General features: G+C 41.7%; 1 long non-coding RNA gene across 1 annotated transcript; it reads right to left on the bottom strand.

Annotated features, from left to right (window-relative positions):
- Window positions 1-942: 942 nt before the first annotated feature.
- On the bottom strand, window positions 943-23,114 carry LOC127573666 (uncharacterized). Its single transcript, XR_007956797.1, has 3 exons — window positions 23,100-23,114; window positions 19,757-19,801; window positions 943-1,032 (listed from the first exon to the last, which is right to left on the bottom strand). It is a non-coding gene; the product is annotated as an uncharacterized LOC127573666 (long non-coding RNA).
- Window positions 23,115-26,223: the final 3,109 nt, after the last annotated feature.

The following is a 26,223-nucleotide window of genomic DNA, read 5'->3' as shown; positions in this document are numbered from 1 at the left end:
ATGGAACAAGCTGCCAGAGGAAGTGGTTGAGGCAGGTACAATCATATCATTTAAGAAGCATTTGGATAGGTACATGGAGGGGAGGGGCTTAGAGGGATATGGGCTGAACAGAGGAAATTGGGACGAGATGAGTGGGCATCATGGTCAGCATGGATTCGTTGGGCTGAAGGGCCTGTATCCGTGCTGTATTGCTCTATGCCTTGAAAGTAAGATGTCAGCTCTCAGGGTGGTCAATGACATAGAAAGTCTCCCGTAAATTTCCTCCAGTGTGGTGGAGGAAAACCAAGCCCACGTATCAAAAATCATAGTCTGTTTAATTTCTATTTTGTTTAATGCATTTTTGCATTAGTGTGATTTTGGGAAGAAATTACCAGGGGATTTCCCCACCTTCTTCCACTTTCTATCTTGATAAGCTCACGTGACTGTTCCAAATTTGACTCTCAAGTTTTCCTATCTTACGGATATCCAAGCTTTTGAAAATCTCTCCAAATGGTACTTTTGTTTTTCTTTTAGTATCAGGCTTCAGTTAACTGTAACAGTCTCAGAATTTATGCCAATCCTTCAAACTTTTTTCACACACAAGAAAATAAGAGCAGGAGTAGGCCATCAGACCCTTCAAGCCTGCCCCACCATTTAATATGATCACGGCTGATCTACGCTGGCCTCAGCTCCTCTTCTGTGCCATGTGTCCATACTCCTCAATTTCTCAATCTATCAGATATTTATCCACATTAACTTTAAGTACTTCCAATGATCCATCTTCCACCACTTGCTGGGACAAAGAATTCTAGAGTTTCATTAAATTGAATCTTTCTTTTCCTCCTCAAACAGTTGAGATTTGCTGAATTTTATTTTCCCACCTGAAGCATAGTAATTACTCTGCTGCACCACCTTGGTTGTAAAGTTTCTGTCAGCTATAAAGTAGATCAAAGAACAAAGTTGGTTTTCTTGTTTAGAGAGGAAGTGCAGCATAGAAAACTTGCTTTGTAGTCTTGTAGTCCTGTCCTTAATATTCACTCTGAGTATAGCTCCCTGGAAGCAGAGGAATTTTGAATTTAATTACCACTGTTGTGATTAGCCGAGTCTACCTTGAGGGCACAAGAGATATCAAAGATATTGAGCTTGAGAATATCAGCATGGCGAGGCGTGTTCCAATCTCTCAGTCTTTGGTACAAATGTTGAGAAGACGACCAGACAAAATGGAACGATGCGCATGTGAATACGTTTCAGGTACTGCAAAGGAAAGAGACCCAATGTGAAGTTGTACCTGTTCTCGGAACATAATTCCACCTGACAGACTGAGTAGTCAAGATGAGTTGATCTTCAGAAGTGAAGGTGTAATTGTTCCCCAGATACAAAGTAAGACATGACCAAATGTGTCCACTCTTCACATCTGGGAGTGAATGGTTGCCTCAACAGAATAAGAGAAGGTATCTACTGACCAGTATTAGATCAAGAAATTAGGGGGAATCTGCACTAATATAGGACATGCGGGTCTCCAGAAAGGAACAAATCAAAAAAAAAATCCAGTCTTATTGGGTCTTCAACTGACCCTGGGCCAAAGTCAGGCTGGGTCTGTCTCACATAGCTGGAAAATTTCTCATATGACAGTTGATTACTTTTCAAATTTCTAGGAGATAGATTTATTAGAAAACATCCACTCATTGACGATTATTTGAAGGCTTAAAAGACAGATAGCCCAATAATGGTATCTCTGAGACACAAAAGACCGTAATCTGGAGCAAAAAACAAACTGCTGGAGGAACTCTGTGGGTCGAACAGCATCTGTGGCATTCGAACAACAGAAATAATCATCCCACTCTCCACAAAATGATAAAGAGGCAGATACTGCAGACCAGTTTGTCAAGCAACTATCGAAAGAGGGCTGAATCATCACAGTCACACCCTTACTTAAGGATAGCAGCCCTCTGATGGGTCAGTGAGCAGTCTTGTACAGAGACGAATGAACAAAATGAACTGGATGGCTGCTAGAACTAGAAGAGCAATAAAATGTAAGAAGACAACTGAAGGAGGCCAAAAGAAGACAGGCATACAAACTGCAAACAGTTAGGACCAGATTGAGAAGGACAGTCATGTACCTTCAGGACTATGCCAAAACCCTGCCACTGCCAAGAGCTGGAGATGTGGTGAGACTGAAGTGCACCAGATTAACAGCAAGTGTGCAAAAGGCAGGGTGACTCAACACACCACACCCCAGATCATAGTGGGTTAGGCACATGAAGGCATCCCATACTGGAGTCTCAGGATGACACTGAGGAGACTTGTTTACCTGACGCAGATAGAAACATAGAAAAACTACAGCACAATTCAGGCCCTTCAGCCTACAAAGCTGTGCCGAACATATCCCTACCCTAGAAATTACTAGGCTTACCCATAGCCCTCTATTTTTCTCAGCTCCATGTACCTATCTAACAGTCTCTTAAAAGACCCTATCGTATCCACCTCCACCACCGTTGCCAGTAGTCCATTCCACGCACTCACCACTCTCTGAGTAAAAAACTTACCCCTGACATCTCCTCTATACCTACTCCCCAGCAGCTTAAACCTATGTCCTCTTGTGGCCACCATTTCAGCCCTGAGGAAAAGCCTCTGACTATCTACTTGATCAATACCTCTCATCATCTTATATACCTCTATCAGGTCCCCCCTCATCCTCCGTTGTTCCAAGGAGCAAAGGCCGAGTTCCCTCAACCTGCTTTCATAAGGCATGCTCCGCATTCCAGGCAGCATCCTTGTAAATCTCCTCTGCACCCTTTCTATGGCTTCCACACCCTTCCTGTAGTGAGGTGACCAGAACTGAGCACAGTACTCCAAGTGGGGTCTGACCAGGGACCTATATAGCTGCAACAATACTTCTTAGCTCCTAAATTCAATTGCCCGATTGATGAAGGACAATACGCCATATGCCTTCTTAACCACAGAGTCAACCTGCACAGCCGCTTTGAGCGTCCTATGGACTCGGACCCCAAGATCCCTCTGATCCTCCACACTGCCAAGAGTCCTACCATTAATACTATAGTCTGCCATCATATTTGACCTACCAAAATGAATCACTTCACACTTATCTGGGTTGAACTGCATCTGCCACTTCCCAGCCCAACTTTGCATCCTATCTATGTCCTTCTGTAACCTCTGACAGCCCTCCAAACTATCCACAACACCCCTAACCTTTGTGTCATCTGCAAACTTACTAACCCACCCCTCCACTTCCTCATCCAGGTCATTTATAAAAATCACAAAGAGCAAGGGTCCCAGTACAGATCCCTGAGGTACACCATTGGTCACTGACCTCCACGCAGAATACAACCCTTCAACAACCACTCTTTGCCTTCTGTGGGCCAGCCAGTTCTGGATCCACACTGCAATGTCCCCTTGGATCCCATGCCTCCTTACTTTCTCAATAAGCCTTGCATGGGGTACCTTATCAAAGGCACTTGCTGAAATCCATATACACTACATCTACTGCTCTTCCTTCATCGATGTGTTCAGTCACATCCTCAAAAAATTCAATCAGGCTTGTAAGGCAGGACCTGCCCTTGACAAAACCATGCTGACTATTCCTAATCATATTATACCTCTCCAAATGTTCATAAATCCTGCCTCTCAGGATCTTCTCCATTAGCTTACCAACCACTGAGGTAAGACTCACTGGTCTATAATTCCCTGGGCTATCCCTACTCCCTTTCTTGAATAAGGGAAAAACATCCGCAACCCTCCAATCTTCCAGAACCTCTCCCGTCTCCATCGACGATGCAAAGATCATCGTCAGAAGCTCCGCAATCTCTTCCCTCGCCTCCCACAGCAGCCTGGGGTAAATCTCATCCGGTCCCGGTGACTTATCTAACTTGATGCTTTCCAAATGTTTCAGCACCTCCTCTTTCCTAATATCTCCATGCTCAAGCTTTTCAGCCCACTGAAAGTCCCCACTACAATCCCCCAGATCTTTTTCTGTAGTGAATACTGACATAAAGTATTCATTAAGTACCTCCGCTATTTCTTCGGATCATAAACACTTGCCCACTGCTGCACTGATAGGCCCTATTCTTTCGCATCTTATCCTCTTGCTCTTCACATACTTGTAGAATGCCTTGGGGTTTTCCTTAATCCTGCCAGCCAAGACCTTCTCATGTCCTCTTCTGGATCTCCTAATCTCCTTCTTAAGCTCCTTCCTATTAGACTTATACTCTTCCAGACCTCTAACGTTACCTAGCTCTCTGTATCTTTTGTAAGCTTTTCTTTTCCTTTTGACTAGATTTATTATAGCCTTTGTACACCATGGTTCCTGTATCCTCTCGTGCCTTCCCTGTCTCATTGGAACATGCCTATGTAGAACTCCACACGAATATCCCCTGAATATTTGCCACATTTCTTCCCTACTTTTCCCTGAGAACATCTGTTCCCAATTTAATCTTCCAATTTCCTGCCTGAGAGCCTCATAATTTCCTTTACTCCAAGTAAGTGCCTTTCTAGTCTATCTGTTCCTATATCTCTCCAGTGCTAACGTAAAGGAGATAGAATTATGATCACTATCACCAAAATGTTCACCAACTGAGAGATCTGACACCTGACCAAGTTCATTTCCCAATACCAAATCAAGCACAGCCTATCTACATACTGTGTCAAGAATCCTTCCTGAACACACTTAACAAACTCCACCCCATCTAAACCCCCTCACTGTCTGGAGATGCCAATCGATGTTTGGGAAATTAAAATCCCCCATCACAACAACCCTGTTATTCTCACACCTTCCTAGGATCTGCTTCCCTATCTGCTCCTCAATATCCCTGTTACTATTGGGCGGCCTATAAAAAACACCCAGTAAAGTTATTGACCCCTTCCTGTTCCTAACTTCCACCCACAGAGATTCCGTAGGCAGTCCCTCCACGACGTCCACCTTTTCCGCAGCCGTGACACTATCTCTGATCAACAGTGCCACTCCCCCACCTCTTTTGCCTCCCTCCCTGTCCTTTCTGAAACATCTAAAACCCGGCACTTGAAGCAACCATTCCAGTCCCTGAGCCATCCAAGTCTCCATAATGGCCACCACACCATATCTCCAAGTATTGATCCAAGCTCAAAGCTCATCCGCCTTGTTCACAATACTCCTTGCGTTAAAATAGACACATCTCAAACCTGTCTGAGCATGTCCCCTCTCTATCACCTGCCTACCGTACCTACTACTAGCGTTCTCTATTTGAGAGCCAAACACCACTTCCCCAGTCTCTCCAGTTTGGATCCCACCCACCAACAATTCTAGTTTAAACTCTCCCCAGTAGCCTTAGCAAACCTCCCCACCAGGATAATGGTCCCGTTGAGATTCAAGTGCAACCCGTCCTCTTTGAACAGGTCATACCTGACCCAAAAGAGGACCCAATGATCCAGAAATCTGAATCCCTGCTCCTTACTCCAATCCCTCAGCCACGTATTTCACCTCCTCCTCATTCTGGTCCTATACCCACTGTCACTTAGCACAGGCAGTAATCCGGGAATTACTACCTTTGAGGTCCTGCTTCTCAATTTCCTTCCTAATTCTCTATAGTCTTTTTTCAGGACCTCATTCCTTTCCCTACCTATGTCATTGGTACCAATATGTACCACGACCTCTAGCTGTTCTCCCTCCCCCTTCAGGATATCTTGGATGCGATCTGAAACATCCCGGACCCTGGCACCTGGGAGGCAAACTACCTTCTGAGTTTCTTTCCTGCGTCCACAGAATCGCTTGTCTGCCCACCTAACTATAGAGTCCCCCATCACTAGTGCCCTCCTCTCTCCTTCCCTACCCTTCTGAGCCACAGGGCCAGACTCTGTGCCAGAGACACTGCCACTGTTGCTTCCCCCAAGTAGGCTGTCTCCCCCAACAGTACTCAAGCAGGAGTACTTATTGTCAAGGGGTACAGCCACAGGGGTACTCACTGGTACCTGACTCTTCCCCTTCCCCCTCCTGACTGTGACCCACTTGCCTGTCTCCCATGGTCCCAGTGTGACCACCCGTCTATAACTCCTTTCTATCACCTCCTCACTCTCCCTGACCAGACAAAGGTCATCGAGCTGCATCTCCAGTTCCCTAACACGGTCCCTCAGGAGCTGCAGCTCAACACACCTGGTGCAGATGTAGCCCTCCCAGAGGCAGGGAGACTCTGGGAACTCCCACATCTGACACCGAGTACAGGAAACTGCACTCATACCCCTTCCTTAACTCAAGTCACCTACCTTTCCTCACCCCTTTACGCCTAAGCCCCTTGAGCCAAAGCCCAAACACTCTGCTCCCTCTCACTCTGCTGCCTGCTCCGGCGCTGCCCGCTGGATATAGGGATTACAGAGGGTGAACCACTAACTCTATAGAGCAAGAACACCACTGTACAGGAATGGGTCTCTGGAGGACTACAAACATTGAGGACCAGATATTGAGGATGTGGTGCCAAATTAAAGCATGGACAGAATAGCTACTTGGATGATATTTTTGTCCCTTTGTCGTTAAAGTAGGGATGTTATATGGATAATACTTGCTCCTTTAGATCATTGTAGTATCTGATTCTCTACAGGCTAGAGTTGCAACATTACTTTTTGAGAAAATTCCAGAAAGCACGTGTTTATGAAAGAAAGTAACTGAAAGCTTGTTACTGCCTCTACAAAGCATTTCACGTATAAATTATCTTTGTGATTGTTTAACTTACAAATCATTTCCAATATCTTAAAGAGTTAATACCAAGACACCCACGGCCTTCTGACTCAAGAATTGTGAGCAATACTCAACGACTATTTATCATGTAATGACTTTACAAAACAGACTAAATTTACTTCACTCACTTTCCCAGCAATGAATTTGAAACAAAGCTCAATTTTGTTTATCCATCATGACAGTCTACCTTCAGGTTTTTGTTAATGCATCAAAGTGTTCTAGTAAATTGGAGGTTAATAATCCACAAAATGTTTTTACGGGGTTAGAATCATGGAGTTGCACAGCACAGAAACAGGACCTTTGGCCCACCATGCCCATGCTGACCTTTATGCCCATTTGCCTGTACTAGGACTGCGTCCTTCTATACCTTGCCAATTTGGTGCCTGCTAAAGTGCCTCCTCAACTTAATAATGTGTCTGATTTGACCATCACCTCTGGCAGCACATTCCAGATATCAACCACAAGACTCCCTTATAAAAACTCCTTCCTCTCACCTTAAACCTATGCCCTCCTTGTTTTTGATACTCTTACCATGGGAATAAGATTTTGACTATCTGACCTATCTATGCCTTTCATAATCTTACGTACATCTATCAGGTCAGCCCCTCAGCCTTCCCCACTCCAGGAAAACAACCCAATCAATCCAATCTCCCTCCGTAACTAAGGTCCTCCAATCCAGGCAACATTCTGGTGAATCTCTTCTGCACTTTCTCCAGCACAACTGCATCCTTAGAGTGGCAACTAGAACTGCACACAACTCTCCAAGTGCAGCCAAGCCAGTGTTCTGTAAAGTTGCAACATTACATCCAACTCTTTTTTTCCTATGCCTGACCTTTAAAGGCAAGCAAAGCATTTACCTTCTTCACCACCTTATTCCACCTGTGTTGCCACTTTCGGAGAACTATGACCCCTAGGTCTCTCTGTTCATAAACATTCCTTAGAGCCCTAAGGAATGTCCTAAGCCAATCTAACTTCCCGCAAAATAACTTTAATGAACAAAGCCCACAAAAGATCAATGATGCCAATTAGCTTTTTTAATAACCTAACATTGATTGAATGGATACACACGCAGACTTACTTCCTCTTCGTTTTATATGCAGAGTTGCCCATTGACAAATGATGCTGTTGGCCAGTCAGTCCAGTCCAGGTTAAAGGGTTGTTTTTTCACTTTGGTGTAATTTCAGCTTTGAAACATAGAACACAGAGCAGTACAGCACAGGAACAAGCCCTTCGGCCCAAAAGGTCTACACCAACCATGATGCCAGTCTAACTAATTCTATTTGCCTGCACATGGTCTGTATTCTTCTATTCTCTGTCTGTTCATGTGTCTGTCCAAATGCACTTAAATGTTGCTGTCACATCTACTTCTACCATCTCCCCTGGCAGCATATTCCAGGCACCTACCACTCTGTATTTAAAAAAAACTTTCCCCATAAATCTCCTTTTAAACTTTCCCCTATTACCTTAAAACGACGCCCTCCAGTATTTGACATTTCCAGGTTGGGAAAAATCTCTGACTATCTATGCTTCTCATAATTTTATGTACTTCCATCAGGTTGCCCCCTCAGTCTTTGACGCTCCAGTGAAAACAATCCAAGTTTGTCCACCATTATAGCTAATCTGCTCCAATCCAGGCAACATTCCGGATAACCTCTTCTGCACCCTCTCCAAAGCTTCCACGTCCTTCCTATCGTATGGCGAGCAGAACTGCACACAATACTCCAAATGTAGCCTTAACAAAGTTTAATACAGCCGCAATGCGACTTCTCAATTTTTTATACTCAGTGTCCCGACTGATGAAGGCAAGTGTGCTGTACATCTTGTCTACTGCATTAAACATTTGTGTTGCCAGTTTCTGGGTGCTATGGACTTGCACCCCAAGATCCCTCCTAATGGTCCTGCCATTTACTGTATACTTTCCTCTTACATTTGACCTCCCAAAGTGCAACATCTCACACTTGTTCAGATTAAACTCAATCTGCCATTCCTCTGCCCAAATTTCCAACTGTTCTATATCCTGCTGTATCCTTTTACAACCTACCTCACTATTCAAAACTTGGCCAATTTTTGTATCATCTGCATACTTACTAATCAAATCATCTACATTTTAATCCAAATCATTTACAAACAGATGGCCCTGATCCTTGCACAACACCAGTGGTCACAGATCTCCAGCAAGAAAAACACCCCTCTACCACTACCCTCTGTCTTCTATGACCAAGTCAATTTTGTATCCAATTTACCATAGATCCCATGTGACTTAATCTTCTGGACCAGCCTACCATGAGGGAACTTGTCAAATGCTTTACTGAAGTCCATGTAGACAACATCTACTGCCCTACCCTCATCAATTATATTTGCCACCTTCTCAAAAAACTCAATCAAATTTGTGAGGTAGGACCTTCCCCACACAAAACCATGCTGATTATCCCAAATGTGGATAAATGCAGTCCCTAAGGATCTTTTCCAATAATTTGCCTACCACTGATATAAGGCTCACAGGCTGAAAAATCCCTGGATTATCCCTGTTGCCCTGAAACAAAGGAAAAAGGTGGGTTATTCTCAGTCTTCTGTGACCTTGCCAGTGCTGAATAGAATACAAAGATCTCTATCAAGGTCCCAGCCATCTCCTGTGTTGCCTCCATCAGTATCCTGGGGTAGATTCCATTAGGCCTCGGGAACTTAACCATCATAATGTTTTTCAACACACCCAGCACATGCTCCTCCTTAATATCGACATGCCTTAGAATATCAACACACTGCTCCCTGATTTCACCATAATCTATGTTCTTCACTTTTGTAAATATCATGCAAAGTATCTGTCCACTTGCTCTAGCTCCACACATAAATTCCCTCCTTTGTCCTTGAGTGGACTTTCCCTTTCCTAGAAACACACTTCTCCTAATATATGTATAAAATGCCTTGGGATTCTCCTTAATCCTGCTTGCCATGGGCATTTCATGGCTGCTTTTAGACCTCCTAATTCCTTGTTTAAGTTCTTTCCTGCTTCCTTTATATTCTTCAAGGGCCTGGTCCAATTTCAGCTTCCTAAACCTTGCATATGTTTCCCTTTTTGACTAAATTTACAATATCTCTTGTCTTGCAAGTTTTCTGAACTTTGCCATCCTTATTTTTCATCTTCACAGGAACATATTGGACCTGAACTCTAACCAGCTGGCCTTTAAAAGACTCCCATATGTCAGATGGAGACACTAGAAATTCTGCATTTGCTGAATTCTGGAGCAATGCACAAAAAGTGCTGGAGGAACTCAGCAGGTCAGGCAGCAATTATGGAGGGAAATAAACAGTCGACGATTCAGGCCAAGACCCTTCATCAGGACTGGAAAGGAAGAGGGAAGAAGCCAGAATAAGAAGGTCGGGGAGAGGGAAGAGTTATGCAGGCAGGTGATAGGTGCGCTCATGTGTTAGGCAAGTCCAGGTGAGAGGGGGAATGTAGGTGGGTGGGGGAGGGGGGGAGATGTAATAAGCTGAGAGGTGACAGGTAGAAGAGGCAAAGGGCTGAAGAAGAAGGAATCCGGTAGGAGAGGGCAGTGGACCATGGAATAAAGGATGGAGGAGGAGGTGAGGAGAGGAGAGGGGCAGGTCATCAAGGTGGGGGAAGGGAGCCACAGGAATAAGGGAAGACAAAGGTGGGGGGGAGAGATAAAGAAGGGGTGGGGTTTCCGGAAGTTAGAGAAATTGATGTTGAGGCCATCAGGTTGGAGACTCCCAAGGCGGAATATGAGGTGTTGTTCCTCCAACCACATGTCAGATGTTGATTTACTCCCAAGCAGCTGCTACCAATCTACTTTCCCCATTTCCTGTCTAATACTGTTGTAATTAGCCTTCCCCAATTTAGAACTTTCACCTGAAGACCAGTGTTATCCTTATCCATAACTACAGCTTCAGGGACTTTTCCTTTGAGGGTTTATAAACTATGAAAGAAATGATTGTAGTTCATTATGATCAGATACTTGAAATTAATAGTGATAGAAGGACCTGAGTTCACATAAGGTATAAAGTCAGGCATTTTAGAAACTAGCACCAACTCCTTGAGTAGTTATTTCCCTATACTGCTTTGAGCAACTCGCCTTGTCCTATGGGCTAGTGCTGAGGAATGGAAATAATATGGGAAATGTATACTTTCCACAAAGGTTCCCCAGACCACAGTCTCCTACTTGCTGTTACATCATAGAATTAGACAAAGTGTAATCAATCTTTACCATGTGTATTTTTAATGTGTGGTAAACTGATATGCACTAAAATTTTCTGAAAATACTATCCAATGAATAGGATAAGGAACCAAAAGGGTTTGAATTGAACTTTTCATCTGGGCCAAGGCTGAGATGAAATCCTGAAGAATTCGTTTATAAAGCACTTCTCTTTGGGCCCCTGTGACGCAACAATATCACCAGAAATTTACAAGTTAGGACATAAAAAAGATGGCTCTGCAAAGTCCATTTGTGTCTTTAGGTGTGGTAAAATTTAGAACTGCACAAGATCGAAATCCATTCACCAACCTCTCTGAATGTTGATCTCAGTTTTCCAATTAAAGCATTATTATTGTACCAATGGAGGAAAATAGAACATTTCTGCATAAGACGGTTCAAGATCTTGTAGCAGCTTAACAGGATGAAGGTGGCACAATGAAAGGGGAATTTGCATTAATGAAATTGTCATAGGATTGATTTTTTGATTATAAACTTAGGAAGCTTCAGGACAAACTTTGACAACTTGCAAGGTAATTGCAAACAGAGTCGATCACCTGTACAGAGTCAGAGAGAAGTACATATGAATCAATGTCATAAATCACAGATAATGGTTTTATCTGTGTATGGAGGCCATACTACTGTACAACAATTTGGGGTATTTTACAGTGAATAATTTTTGGTGATTTGGCATAACATTGAATGAATTCTTCTAAAAAGTTAACGAATTTTGAGAAAAAGTCACAAATAAAATTGAAACACAAGAAGAGTTCTGGGTTGTGATACTCTCGGAGTCTTTCACTTTTCCCACCTAGATAGCTTCAGGCTACACTGAGAAGGGTGGGTGTAAAAGGAAGCTATCTATGAAAGGAAGACCATTTACTCAGTTATGTCTCTAGGAAGATACGAAACTAAGTTCTGTTGAACTGAAAGCATCAGATGAAAACATGATGAACATAAGCCCATCATGACCTTTCAGCCATATCTATGACTCGTGCTGGTAAAGGTTATATATTAAAGAGAGCTGGTATATAATAATGATACCACCTACTCCATTTTAGCTAGTGGTTTTGAAATGTTCAGTCATTTCATGAACATGCAGTCAAACAGAAAAAGTTTCACTGAATTTTAAACTAAAGGATTCTTTTAATATAAATTGTTCTTTTTCTTGCATTGCGATCACTTTAAGAAAAATGCTACTTAGGGATATTTTTCCCATGTTTTTCTCATTTTAGTAATTCTTTCCAATATTACCACAAATATTTTTGGGGACTTTTTAGGAGTCGACCATTTAATTCCTGTAATCAGATTTCCATTGTCAGCTTGCTGTACATCTCATTTGCTGTCGTAAAACAATATTGGGCTGGACCATTCTATCCTAGGCTAAGCTTTACACTGAACATGGACCCCCAAGGTGATCACACATTTAAAAGTAATTCAAGGGCCCAGGGCCAGCTATCAAAAAGCGGAGGGATGTGGCTGATAGTTTGTAGGAGGACTCTTGGGAAGAAATAGCCAACCACCCAACCCCTCTCCCTACCTGGATCAGATGAGTCTGATGGGAATCACCATACATGGCAAATTCAGACAGTGAGCCAGTCGAGAGCCTGTACACCATTTAGTGTATTGCATTCTCAGCAAACCTTAACCCAATACACTCGTCCCTTCTTCAAATATATCAAGATAACTTTCAATTGTCAAGAAACATTTTGATTTTTTTTTACTCTTATTCACTTTGAACTAATTAGACAATGAGGAGGATTACAGTATATTCCAGTATTGAAGTTACCTACTTTCAGCTTTGTTATCAGTTTTTTGTTCACTTATTTTGCCTCTGGATCTCATTTATAACCTCAAAATACAATAGATGACCAGTCACATAATTTATAGATTAATGCTCTTCATCTGTAAGATCAGAGATTAAGGGTTTCCATCAACTTCTGAGTTTTGTATGTTCCCTGAACCTTGCAGCTGAGTTTTGTTCATTCACTGAACTTATCATTCTGAGCTCTGTGTTTTCACTAAAACAAGGGCATCCATCTTCATTTTACTTATTTTGTATTGCATCAGAAATATATGATTGTATTTCTTCAAAATATTTTTAGACACTTCTGTGCTGTCCAATAGCTTGCAGAATCTTTAATTGGGTGCCTTTTAGCTAAAGTATCTGGTACCAAGAGAAAAGAATCTTTCATTATGTGTGAAAGCAAACAGATTCAAAGGTTGTCCTTCAACCAAAAGGTGAAGTGGCCATATTAGATTCAATAATAAGTAAAGAGCCAAATTTGTTTAGCAGAATAATGGTATATGCGTATTTACTTAATGATGATAATATGTTCATTGTAGTTTTTCACAGATATGAAATTCTCTAAATAAGTAATGCATTTAGACAGAGACTAGTGACAGTTAACTAGCAAATCTGTTAATGAGTAAAATGATAAAAGTGCAATATAGGTATTAATACCTCAAATTTCTAGCACAACCATCAGATGGCACAACAGTTTGTGCACTGGACATTTACTGAACTGAAGGTATGCTGCCAGACACTCTTTTCTGATATTAGTCTGGGATGGGTGCCTGGTGATGCCACAGACTCAAATGGGTCAATGCTGTGGTGGGGCAACAGGTCAACATTGTTGGTGAGAGGAAGGAGGAGTCAAAGAGTGGGCCAAGATTTTTGGAAAGGCAGGTGAAATTGGGCACCAGACTGACATTGTTGTAAAGTGGGTGGATCAGGGACTGGACTGCAAATGTTGAAAGGGAGAGTGGCGGTTGTATTGCGAACATCGTGACATTTAAAAAAACGTGTACAGCTTTGAAAGTCCAAGGTTTTACTGGCCATCAAAACTTTCAGGAGTGTTTTGGGATGGGGTCCCTTCAGTGTACCATTGACAGCTTTGCACCACCCAAGCCTTGCCTCTGGGTCCAGGATACTCTGGACTAACAATACATATCTGAACCTGGTATAAGTTTGAGTGTGGGGATGGTAGATTGCGAAACCATGCCAGCAAGGTCAGATTTATTAAGTCTCTATTTTTGTGTTTTATCTGTAAAACAAATTGCTTTTTTGTCTTTATGCTGATGTCTGCCTAAATTTGCACATTCATGCAATTATATACTTGAACAAATTTCACCTGTTTACTTTGTTCACTCTTTCTCCATTTCCATTCTCCCAAAATGTTTTACTTTTTGTTCTCCGCACTAATTGTAGTAACTCTCTTGGAAGACTTCTGCAGTTGTCCTTGCTGCTTTTCTTTTCCTTTCCACTGATTCACCCCATTAGTTAACTGCCTTGTAACTTGAAATTTTGAGAATTGTCTCTAATTACACAAAATGCAAACCAGTAATTTGGCAAGAACAGAAATCCAGTTTTATAATAGAATCATAGAATTGTACAATTCCAAAATGGGCCCTATCAGCCCACTTTGTCCATGCCAACCACGCTGCTAATCCCATTTACCTGCATTACATCCATATCCCTCTATGCCTTTCCTATCTAAGTACCTGTCCAAATGCCTTTTCAATGTAATCGCATCTTGTTCCAAATATGCACCACCCTCTGTGTGGAGAAACTTACCTCTCAGAGCTCATTAAAGTCTTTCCCCTCTCACTTTAAACCTGTGCCCTTTAGTTTTAGATTCCCATGTTCTGAGTAAAAGACCATCTATCCTATCCACCAAGGGTAATGAAGAAGGCACTTGGCATGTTTAGTTTCATGGGCTGAGGCGTTGAGCAGAAGAGTTGGGACGCTAGATTACAGCTGTACAAAACATTGGTGAGACTGCACTATGAAGTATTGTGTTCAGTTCTGGTTGTCATGCTACAGGAAGGATATGGTAGCCTTAGAAAGAGTGGAGAAGTAACTCATCAGGATGTTGCCTGGAATGGAGGGCTGCAGTTATAAATAGAGACTGGATGGGCTGGGTTTATTCTCACTGGAATGCTGAGGGGTGATCATATTGAGGTTTATAAAATTATAAGAGGGCATAGATAGAATAGATAGTTGGAGAGGAGGAATTTAAAAGAGGCAGATACAATTACATTATGTCCTGCTGTATCCTTAGATGACTCTCTTCATTATCTACAACTCCACCAATTTCCATGTAGTCTCCAACCTCACTAATCAGACCGCTTACATTTTCACCCAAGTCACTTATACATTCTACAAGTAACAATGTTGTTGCATCAAATCTCATTCCAGAAGATTGACCGTACTGTACTTTAGAACATCTTGAGGTCATCAGAAGTGCTGTAAACACAGATCTTTCTTTCCCCCAAGTATTTCTTGGGCATAATTAACTAGGAGCATTCTCCCATATTTTTTGTTACTCACTCATAAATGGATGGGCTCAACAAACTGAACACTTTTTTACAGTAACAACAGGGAATCTGAGAGCTAAATAGTTCTAGTGTGTAATTTAAATCCAATAATACATCCTCTTTTGCTTTGTAAGGTGTTGATTACTATGAATTGAGGCATTCAAAAAATTTCTCCCTCAATAAAAGACGATGTAATGCCACAAATACTAATCTTAGGTATTGTGATTATAGTATTGACAATCAGATAAAGCTATGTGTCAGCCTTTATATTACCCCACTGGTTTCAACGTAAATCAGAATTAATTCCAAACATTTTAATTATTTAGCATTATATGCTTGCAGAGGAACAATAAAATTATTGATAGAGCTTTTAGACCTCTAGTAGAATTGACCAAGAGGATGTTATGTATATTTTTGCCACTTTATGTTACCCGTGTCCTTTGGAAATCTTTTTACAATCTATCTGCCTCTGGTGGCCATAACTGTGCATTGGAATAGTAAAATAGAAGACACACTATGAAAAACTGCTTCATATGCTTTCACTATTTACTTGGTGATTTGGCTGAGTGTACTATTTAATACTACTGAGCAGGTATTAAAACTGTCCTCTCCCATTAGTATCGACAGATTTCCTTCCAAAGTTAATAGATGTATTTAAAGGAAATCTGAGTTAAGCACAGAACTGCAACAGAATGCAGGAGGAACTCAGCAGTCAGGTTTAGAATTGAAGTTTTGGTGAAGGACTCTTTACCAGAACTGGAAAAGTGAGCATATAAATGTATTAAGTTACAGAGAAAGGAATGGGTGGAGAGAACAAAGAGCATGTCTGTGAAAGGGGGAAGACCAAGGTTGTCAAGGTAACAATTACACTGGAGATGGAAAAGAAAAAAGCAAATTGAAAGACAATGGTATAGTTGAATCTGCGGAGGGAAAAAGAAGTACTGTGTTACCTGAAATTGTTAAATTCCAGTATTGAGATGCAATGGCTGGAATGACCTTGAACTTGCATTGGGCATTATTAGAACAGTGTTGGAGGCCAAAGACAGAGGTCAGAGTGGCAGTGGGATGGACAATTAAAGTGACAGGCAACTCGAAGCTCAGGGCTGCTATTGCTGATAGAATGAAAGTGACCTGCAAAGCAGTCACCCAATCTGTGTTTGGTTTCTCCAGAGTAGGGGAGACCACATGGTGAGCACCAAACAAAAGTGAATTGCTGTTTCACCTGGAGGGATTGTTTGAGTCCCTGGATGATGGGGAGAGGAGAGGTAAAAGGGCAAATGTTGCATGGGCAAGTGCTGTGGGAAAAGGAAGTATTGACAAGTGTAGTAGAAAAGACCAAGAGATTGTAGAAGGAACATATGGTTGAAAAGAACAGAAGGATACTGATAGGCTGAGATGAAATTAGGTGGTAGGAAGCTCAATCTCAGGTACTTACACCACCATAGTGCCCCTTGGTCAAATGACTTGCTTCTGTGCTGCAAGATTGACATAAGATATTCCATTCTACTTTTTTACCAAGTGACCAGTTTTCCAACAAGTAGTCTCATAGCAATTACATAGAATGCTAGTCACAGAAACGGGCTGCATGTTCACCAGTTGGCATGCTGAAACAATGATTCTGGTTCCTGGATGTTCCAGGAAGAACCATGCAGTAGTCAGCAGAGTGGGACTCTAGTGTGAGTCTGTTTTATGTTGTACATCCTACTATCACAAGGACAAGCCTTAACACCATTGTTTGGTAAGTAACTGCAGAGCAAGTGACCTTGGAAAACAGTCCATAATACCCCTATTTCCTTCCTCTTCCTCCTCTTCTGTCCCTGCTCATCTTGCTGCCTGGCCTGCTGAGTTCCTCCAGCATCATAGTGCTTTTCATCAAGTTGAGTTTATTGTCATAAACACAGGTGCAATGAAAAACTTACTTGCAGCAGCATTGCTGGCACACAGCATCAGATAAGCAGCATTCACAAGAAAAACATAAAATTTGTGTATAATTTATGTTTATTTTACAAGAAAGAACATAATTAGAATGAAAAAAACTATTTCCATTTTAATACAAAGTGATCAAAGTGGTCATAGTGTTGCTAAACTGTAGTGACTGTCTTTAACTACAATTTCCTTTTATTAGATGGACAAGTACCTTTGGGTTTTTCTTTCCATTGACAAAGGCAGGACAACAGGACTGAAGGGGGTCTTTTTGAATATAAGCGTCAGAAGGTCATGTGGCAGCTGTATAAACCTAGGTTAGGCTGCACTTGGAGTATTGTGTGCAGTTCTGGTCACCCCATTACAGGAAGGATGTGGAGGCTATGAAGAGGGTGCAGAAGAGGTTCACCAGGGTGCTTCCTGGATTAGAGAGCATTAGCCATAAGGAGAGTTTTGTTTTCTCTGGAGCATCAGAGGCTGAGGGGAGACCTGATATGTCAAATTATGAAGGACAAAGATAGGGTAGGGAGTCAGAGTCTTTTTTTTCCAAGGGTAGAAATGTCAAATACTAGAGGACATAGCTTTAAGGTGAGAGGGAGAATGTTTAAAGGCGATCTACAAGATTTTGTTTGTTACAGAGTGGTAGGTGCCTGGAACGTGCTGCCCGGGGTGCTGTTGGAAAAAGGCATGGTAGTGGTGTTTAAGAGGCATTTAGACAGACACATGAACAGGCAGGGAACAGAGGGATATGGATCATTTGCAAGCAGATAGGGTTGGTTTAATTTGGCGTCATGGTCAGCATAGGCATCATGGGCTGAAAGGCCTGTTCCTGTGCTGTACTGTTCTGTGTTCTTTACGTAACACTCTTCCAGGATCCAATGTGCACGCCACTCATCAGTGTAACAATGCTCCACGACAATGGTTCTGGGACGTGCCCATCACAAAGAGAGTCTCGATCTGTCTCAGTTGTGGGATGTCAGAATTAGAAGTGTATCTGTTTTGTGTTTGGTATTCACTGTAAGGGCAGTGGTTAAAGTATATATGATGAGAGGTTTTGCTTGTTCTTCAAGGCAATGTATATTCCTGCCCTGCTGTACTGTTACTCTGTGTGGCACTGGATTGATTTGCAAAATCTGGTTATCCAGGGAAGAGGCAATCGAGACAATCCCTCTCTGGTCAGACTGTTGATGGGCAATTTATCGGTAAACACAAACACTGGGCACAGTGGTGGAGTGGTGCTGCTGTTACACAGTACCAGTGACCCGAATTCAATCCTCCGAGCACTCTAGTTTCACCCCACATCCCAAAGACATGCAGGTTGGTAGGTTAATTGGCTGCTGTAAATTATCCCTAGTCTGAAGGCGAGTGGCAGTGGCGGGAGTTGTCGATGGAAATGTGAAGAGCATAAAATGGAATTAGTGTAAATGACTGTCCCTTCATAGCAGCTACATTCACTACAGCTACCCTGCAACCTCTCTTCCCTCTCCTCCAGTCCATCTCCCTGGTTAATGCTACAACTATGGGTAAGTGGATCCCACTACTACCCCAAGTTCAAGACCTCCTGGTGGGCTGAGCTCAGGCCTTTCTGGAGCATTTCTGAGAAGTCTGGATCATTCCACCCTGGATTCCCCCTGAGTATTTGTCATAGGCCCAATATTTCTGTTTGGTATAGTCAATGGTAGACTCAGTGGCTTTCTGAGATAACGGAATAGCCATGATTGTATTGAATGGTCTACTCCTGCTCCTATTTTTCAATGTTTCTACAATTCAAAAGAAGGAGCAGTGATATATTTCCAAGACAGGCTGATGTGGAACCTGCTTGTGATGTTATTTCTATGTGGATGCTGCCCTTGTCCTTCATGTTGTTGTGGGTTCCAGCTTAGGAGGCAAATTGGAGTAACCTGGGTGAGTAACTGCAGTACATTTTGTAGATGGTACACTGTATGCTGATGGTGAAGGGAATGAACGTTCAGAGTGATTGATGGGGTGCCAATCAAGCAGGCTTTTTGTCCTGGATGTTGTCAAGCTTCTTGACTGTTATTGGAGCTGTTTCAGTCAATGCAAAGTATTCCATCAAACTCCTGACATATAGCTGGTGGATGGTGGTGTCAGAAGAAGAATCACTTGGCACCGGATAATCAGTTTCTGACTTGCTCTTGTAGCTGCATTGTTTATGCGACTGGTGCAAAATTGAGTTTCTAGTCAATGGTGATCCTCAGGAAGTTGTTAATGGGGAACTCGACAGTGGTGATGTCATTGACTGTTAATGGCAGTGGCTAAAATCTCTGTTGCTGGAGATAATCGTTGTCTGGCCCTTTCGTGGTGAAAGTATGACAAACCACTTACCAATCCATGCCAGAATGTTGTGGCAAATGACTCACCACTTGACTCCTCAAAGACTTTTCACCCTCTATAGGGTACAGCCATCAATGTGATGGAATAATCTTCACTTGTTTAGATGAGTGCGGCTCTAACAACATTCATGAATCACAACTAAGCAACCCATTCACCTAAGATCCAGTGTTCACCCCAATTATTCACTTCACGCACCAACTGTACTGCTGCTGTGATATGTACATTTACAAAATGCTCTGTAGTTACTCACCTAAACTTTTCCGACAGCATCTCCCAAATCCTGTACCCCTACCACCTGTAACAATAAAGGCAACAGGTACATGGAAATGCCACTATGTACAAGTTCTCTTTTGCATTTTGGGTATTTGCTAAATACCATTACTGACAATATTTTCCAAGATTCAGTCATTAATTTAGCAGGAAAGCACGTTCAGACTCTTAAGTATTGAGGAAGGATGGTGGTGGAAGCAGATATGACGGTGGCACATAAGATGTTTTTAGACAGACGCACAAATATGCAGAGAATGGAGGGATATGGATCATGTGCAAACAGAAGGCTTCAAGTTTGGTAGCTATATCATGGACTGAAGGGCCTGTTCCTGTGTTGTACTGTTCTATATTCTACAAGGACTTTTACAAAATTGCATTTGTTTTCCATTATATGAGAAGGTTAATTAAAATAAAAGAAAATATGGCCTCAAGCATTAATATAATATAATTGTTTAATTTGCCTCTAAAAATTCATACATTTGTAATTAGTTAAGGAGAGAAGTTTGAGCTGTTTTGTACAATGGAAATGTAGCCATTAAAAAAACTAATTATACTTGAACTGACTGCAGTTGAATCACTTTCACTGACTGAGCAGTCCTCTGATCATGCTAGAATTACACCAGAACTACACTGTAAAAACTTTATGCCTACCCTGCAGAAGTCTGAAGCAACCAATTTGTTTCTGTTACCGCAATCAGTAACGAGAATTTATTTCGTTTGCATCTTAGATACATAAGGAAAATGTTTGTAGCTAAATGCAGTGAAAAGGTCTGAGAAGACTCCTACAAGGGAGCTACATCTGAGTCCGTGGGAATTGAAACAGGTTCAGACTTCCATCCAGTTCATGGGTAGGGTAACAGATAGTTATAGGAAACAAGATCATTTCAGAACAAGTTGACTTTGGTCACATAGCAGTGACAGTAAATCTACTCCAAGTGCAGTACATTAGCTCTGGAAAATGAAAGTACTTTCAAAAGTAAAATCAATATAGTCTTGGCTACATTGGTCAACACAATCTGTTATGATAATCATATAAAATATTAGTGAACGTTTCATTTGTCATTCATTTTCATTTCTTGAGAGCATAAAATATTCTTTTCATTCTACTTAAATCTTGGTATGTTCGGTCAGTTACATGTGACAATACCTGTCATACATGCACGCAAAACAGACATCTGCTCAGGCTGAATGCCAAGTGCTGCACTGCGGAGAACTGAGTGCTGGAACCAGGTGAAAACCCCTGTCCTCCCTGCTGCTGCGCAGTGCTGTGTATGGTATCTTATGTGAATTCCTGCCCTCCACTAGTGTTCTTACAGCAATGACACACAGTTTAGTGTGCAGAGGCTGTCTGTGAGGGACAGTATTGGGTGGGCTGGGGTGAATGGTGTGGCTGCTTACTAATGAGATGTGGGACTCAGAGCTGCACTGTGGTCTGCACAGTGAGCGTGGCCCAGTGCTGGCAATTGGCAGCACCTGCTCCACACCAGGATCCTATGGTCCCTCTCATCATCTCCTGTTGCACGTGATGGAAGCTGTTGTCTCCCATTCTCTGGCAACCTTTGTCTCTGGCAACCAGCTCATTGGCCAGTAGTCACTGTTGAGTTTGTTGCCATAGAGCAGGAACATAGTGGTGTGTGTGTGTGTGTGTGTGTGTCTATGTGCGTGGAGGGGGATGGGTGTTCACACCAGATTTCCAGCACAATAATGCTGTCAGTACTCTCTCTCTCTCTCTTTTATGTTATTTTATGTTATTTACACTGTCTGGGATTACACTAAACTGGGACTATAAACATGGAACAAGTAAGGCTGGGTCAGGAACATGGGCCTGGTGTGGAGCTAGAGCCAGGAAACAGGACTGGGAAAAAAACCTCCAATTGTAATTGGTTCATTGTTGTCACATGAATTGAGATACAGTGAAAAACTTTGTTTCGCATGCCCTCCATACAGATCATTCCAAAATATGTACATCGAGGTGGTACAAAGTTAAAGGCAATAACAGAATGCAGAATATAGTGTTACAGTTACTGTTACAGAGAGAGTACAGTGCAGGTAGACAAAAAAATGCCATGACAAGGCAGACTGAGAGATTAAGAGTTCATTTTTATAGTACAAGAGGTCTATTCAAGAGTCTTATCACAGTGGGATAGAAGCCATCCTTGAGCCTGCTGGTACATGTTTTCAAGCTTTTGTATCTTCTGCCCGATGGAAGGTGGGAGAAGAGAGAATGACCAGGCTGGGAGGGGTCTTTGACTATGTTGGCTGCTTTCCCGAGGCAGCGAGAAGTATAGATGGAGTCAATGGAGGGGAGGCTGGTTGCCGTGATCGACTGAGTTGTGTCCACAACTCTCTGAAATTTCTTGTGGTCTTGGGCAGAGCAGTTGTGATACCAAGCTGTGATGCATCTGGATAGGATGCTTTCTATGGTGAATCTATAAAAATTGCTGATGGTCAATAGGGACATGCCAGATTTTCTGAGGAAGTGCAGGTGCTGGTGTGCTTTCTTAGCCATCTACGTGGTTGGACCAGGAAAAGGTATTAGAAAAACAAACGCAGTTGGCATTCCAAAGGGAGACAAACTGATGATTCTGTGTGACTTCAATACCAGTGTAGGAAGAGATGCAATCCTCTAGCAATGTGTGATTGGTAATGGAGTCCTCTTCTTGACAAGATGCTTGGATAATAGGCTGGTCAGAATGATCACCCGCTTCATCAGAGAGATAAGCACAGGACATCATAGCAACATCGCTGGTCCAAGCACTGGTACCCAGCAAGAGACCTCAAACATGTCTGCATCACTCACACCATGACAGGCACAGATGACTACTGGATTGACCACCACCTTTCTGTTATCTCTGTCAGCCTGGCTCCAATCCATCAACAGAAACAGGCACCTCGAGGTACTGGAAAGATACCTCCAACTCTGCTTCTGCAAAATCCTCCAAGTTCACTGGAAGGATATGTGAAGTCAGTGTCCTCTCGCTGACCAACATTCGTGAAACTTAGGCTCTCCTTACACAGTTAACTCTGTTGGGAAGGCTGCATTGAGACCATGCCCAATACCATATTCCTGAAACAGGCAGTCTATTCTGAGCTCTGTCACAGGTAGATATGACAAAGTGGACAGAAGAAAAGATTCAAGGAAGTACTCAAACTTTCCTTGAAAAAATGCAATGACCCCTGCAGACTCCTGGGAATCCCTGGCCAATGCCCACTCAAAATGAAGAAGGAGCATTTGGGATGGTTTGGAGAACCTCAAGTCCATACATCAAGAGCACAAACAGGTTCAGCATATGTGATGGTGTCCTAGCTTATAAACTACTCACCAGCCTGCACCGATAGGCATTCCTGCCCCATCTATGGAAGGGTCTGTGGTTTCCACATTAGCTTCATCAGCCACCTTAGAATGAACAAAGCCAGAGTGGAAGCAAGTCATCCTTAATGCTGAGGGACTTCCTGAGGAGAAGAAGAAGCGGGTCAAATGAAATGCTTCCAATTCCAACGTAGAGTACATGTTTCAGTCACTGAAAGGTGGCGTTTATAATTTCTCAACCCAAGATGTAAATTGAAGGATTATAGTGTTGTAAAGTGTTACTGTGACAAAAAAAGTATGTTAATAAGCTGTAAATACAATATAAAAAATAAACAAAATTACATTGATTATACAGCAAAAGCAGGCCATACTCTCTGTCTGGTCTCTCCTGGGGTTTGTACTCCACATGAGAATCCTCCCACTCTTTATCTCACCCTTTTAGCCTTAGCTTCTGTTCCTTTTTATGTTTATCTAGCTTCCTCTTTTGAAGGAAGTCCTCTTTAGAGCTATTGTAGTATATAGTTCTGCAGCTAAATTCACAGAAGATTCTCCCAGCTCCATTTATTACAATTCTTTTGATAAATGGATAATTTGCCTGAAGACGGATGATCTACCAAAGAGGTGAGGCAGTCACTTCTGATTGAAACGTTCTGAGTGATTTGTTCAAGTGTTTGATGGACAGCTCTTTCTCGTCATGTCAGACAATTCTTTCAATGTTCCCTGGTCACTGTTATTTCTGGATACATCTGTCAGGCTATCAGTTTTAAATCAGAGAGTTTGTCTGCAATCTTCAAAGAGAAGAAGATTGGATGGATTGCTTTTGAAGATGATAAAAACAAAAGAATTTTAATGAGAAATTTGACTTGCATTGTAACTTAAAACAATCATGGGCAATTTATATTTTCTACTTCATGAGCAACTAAGCTTAATATCAACTGTAAAATATACAATGTTTATTATTGCTATTCATTTACACGGAGGTTGGTGTTATAGAGTTGTACACCATAGAAATAGGCCACTCAGCCCATCACATCCACACTGACCCATCTGTATTAATCCCATCTTGGCCCATAGCGTTATTTGCCAAGGGAATTTAAAGTGCTCATCTGGACACTTCTTAAGTAATGTCAGCAATTCTTCTTCCACCACTCTCTCCGGCAGTGTAGTCCAGGTACTCAGCCCTCTCTGAGTGAAAAGGATCCCCCTCAATTACTCTTTAAATCTCTTGATCCTTACCTTAAATCTATATCCTCTCATTTTATTCACTTCTGAGGGGAAAAACTTCCTGCAGTTTACTCTATTTGTCCCATCATAGTTGTAAATACCTCATTCATGTCCCTTCTTAACCTCCTCCATTCCAGGGAGCACAGACCCAGCCTTGCCAGTCTCTCTTCATAATTGAAATGCTCCAATTCAGGCAACATCCTGTGAATCTCCTCTGCACCCTCTCCAGCGCTATCACATCCTTTCTCTGCCATTGTTATGTCACTCTTTGTCTGTGGAGGATGAGAATGATCATGTGGTAACACTACAATCTTGAAGTAGAGTTTCTTTGTATATTTTAAAGAAAATACTAATACCTGTGTGAAATATGTTTTGGTACATTTGGCAATAAGGCTTAACTGTGAGACTGTCTGAAGTGTGGAAGGCAAAAGTAGTTACTGGAAAAAAAAGTGATAAAGAAAATGCCACCCCTATGCCCCATCACCAAAATAATTATGTTGTAAATACATTACTACAGTCTGAAAAAGTTTACTTCTGGAATGGTGACAATGTGAAAGTTTCTACAACTATCTAATAAGATCTATAAAGTGTACTTCTTGAGGTTTATTCAAAGTTTATCATGGCTTGTAAAGTTAAGCACGTTTCAGATTTTAATATCCATATTTATGTTAGGGAATAAAAATATTCCTTAGTGCATGATTCTTTATTTTAAAGTTAATGGTGGACCCCTGACAGTGACACTGAACTGGTGATGGAACAGAAAATGAAAGCACTGAAGATAAATCTGTTCTACTGTCAGAATCTTACAACTATCATTCTGCAGTTTGGCTGCTGCAGTCTTGTCTAGAAGGTGTTTTTTCCATCTTGCAATTGGCGTTAATTGTACCCAGTGCAAGACTGATACATTTTCAAGATGAATTGAAAATATAAATACTAAGTTGATCTTCTATTTGACAGTTTTAAAATATATCTTTCAACTTAAAATAAAACCTAAAGGCTAGAGAAAACAATATATCTGATAATTCATGTAATTGACAAGCAATTATTTGGGCACTGCAAGCATTAATTTCATTCCCATATGGGGTCTGATGCAGTAGTGCACACATGTAGTGTGAATTGCTATATAGGGAAGAGTATTGGCACCTGCAATGTTTTGGGGCACTGGAAATTTGTAAAGTAATATTAGTATACAACACTGATTTAATGTCACTGCTGCCAAACTGGACCTCAGCATTACAGCCCAGTCTATCTCTGCTGGGCTGAAAGGCTTTTTAAGCTATTTTTCAGTCTTTGTATTTATTTATATATAAATCTTTTCTTTTATACAATGCCTTTGGCTTTGAAGTTCGTCCTTTCCCAAACTGATTAGCATCATTGTAGGGAAAGGAGAAGCTTTTCCTGAAAACAATTTAAACAAATGTCATCCATGCAAGCTTCACTTGCATGCTTAACAAAGTTATTTTGAGGAACTTTGTTCAGTAATCATGTTGGTTTCATTAAATCTCTACATGTTATTAAAATTCTTGTTTGTGACATACAGTTCCAGTCAACAAATATTGACTCCTATTTTCATTCTTCATCCAAAGTTTCTTCTGAGGCATTGGGTGAGAAATGGAGTGGTAGATTTGTAGATTCTACTGCATTAAATTCACTGGAAAAAGTCTGAATCTGAATTACAGTCCCAAGAAAGCATTCAGCCTTTATGTCCTGCCAGGATTGTCTTTAGCCCTTCCTGAGTGGAACTTCCAAGCTGGCAATCATTACTGTCTGTTTTTTTTCTCTCTGGGGCCATCCATTCCCACATATGATATGAATTTGGTTCACTGGCCTGATAGTGGGGGCATTGACTCTTAAGCAAAAAAGTCATTCACATTCATTAAATGAAATTCATTATAATGTCATGTTCTGCCAGC

This window comes from Pristis pectinata, chromosome 8, assembly GCF_009764475.1.
Source record: "Pristis pectinata isolate sPriPec2 chromosome 8, sPriPec2.1.pri, whole genome shotgun sequence".
Lineage (NCBI taxonomy): Eukaryota > Metazoa > Chordata > Chondrichthyes > Rhinopristiformes > Pristidae > Pristis > Pristis pectinata.
The sequence above is the reverse complement of the archived record's forward strand: the minus strand, read 5'-3'. Positions and strand labels throughout refer to the sequence as shown.